The sequence below is a fragment of the Cyanistes caeruleus genome, chromosome 1 (assembly GCF_971803275.1).
Source record: "Cyanistes caeruleus chromosome 1, bCyaCae1.hap1.1, whole genome shotgun sequence".
Classification (NCBI taxonomy): Eukaryota; Metazoa; Chordata; class Aves; order Passeriformes; family Paridae; genus Cyanistes; species Cyanistes caeruleus.
Window position 1 is genome coordinate 2,854,978 of NC_141701.1, and position 1,217 is coordinate 2,856,194.

At 48.2% G+C, this 1,217-nt stretch overlaps 1 non-coding gene across 1 annotated transcript; it reads right to left on the minus strand.

Annotated features, from left to right (window-relative positions):
- Positions 1-363: 363 nt before the first annotated feature.
- On the minus strand, positions 364-447 carry TRNAL-CAG (transfer RNA leucine (anticodon CAG)). Its single transcript has one exon. It is a non-coding gene; the product is annotated as a tRNA-Leu (tRNA).
- Between the last annotated feature and the right edge of the window lie 770 nt (positions 448-1,217).

A 1,217-nucleotide genomic window follows, 5' to 3' on the forward strand; every position in this document is an offset into this window, starting at 1 on the left:
TTTATCCCCTTCCCCTTCAAACTGTGTCAAAATCCCTCAATCAGCCACAAATGTCATGACTTAGAACCCCTTTCCCCTTTGAGACAGGTGAGACCCACCTATCACCAGCAGCCCCAATGCCTGTGAAACACTGGAAAATTCCAAAACCAGCCAAAAATCCACCTGAGCCAGGTGGATCCTGTGGAAAAATAAAACTCCACTTGAGCCAGGTGTTGGTTAGTGGGAGGAGCAATTTTCAATCTCATCACTGCCAGCATGAACAAGCAATAGTGGCTGTTAATCCGGGGGCTGATTTACAGGAATGTCTCTTGCACAGGGAAGCATCAGAATTCCCTGTAGGATGGCCCTGGCCAGCAAAGAAGTTGTCAGGAGTGGGATTCGAACCCACGCCTCTCAAGAGAGACTGCGACCTGAACGCAGCGCCTTAGACCGCTCGGCCATCCTGACTCCTGGGAGAGGCTCTCCTGCGTCCCAAAATTCCTGGGAAATTGTTTTCCATCGAATGTGTCCTTTTAGTGTGTGGAGCATTTCCTTGGGCATCCAGGATTCTCCTGTGGGAGGCAAAGAACAGCCTGAACTCCAGAACCGTCAGGAGAGCGCAGCCAGGGAGGGGTTGGTCTCGTCTGCCAAGTAACAAGGGATAGAAAAAGAAAAAATGGCTTAAAATTGCACCAGGAACGGTTCAGGTGGGATATTAGGACAAATTCCTTTAGTGGAAGGGTGGTACAGTGATGGAATGGGCTGTCCAAGGAAGTGCTGGAGTTACCAATCCCTGGAAGTGTTCAGAGGCGTGTGGATGTGTCTCAGGGATATGGTGTGGTGGGGAACAGAGTGCTGGGTTAGTGATGGGCCTCAGTGATCTCAGAGGACTTTTCCAAGCTTAATAAATCCATGAAAAGGCTCAGAGTTCTCTCTATCCTCACTCACAACTGAGTTAACAGTTAAGAGGTTAACTATCAGCTTAGGTTGGGCCTAACCAGTGCAAATACCAAAACCCTGCTTAATGGAGGAGGTAAAAACCCCAAAGAACCTGGAGAATCAGAATAAAAGAGATATCTGGCATACCCCCTTACCTCTGCCAACTCCTCTTCCTTTCTTCCCTTTTGTTTTGCTTTTTTTTTTCTTCCCCTGAAGAGTGCTGGAATTTGTCCAACAGACTTTAGATGAATTGACAGTGGCATATGCATGAGCTGATGGCTGTGTGCAGCAACGAGGTT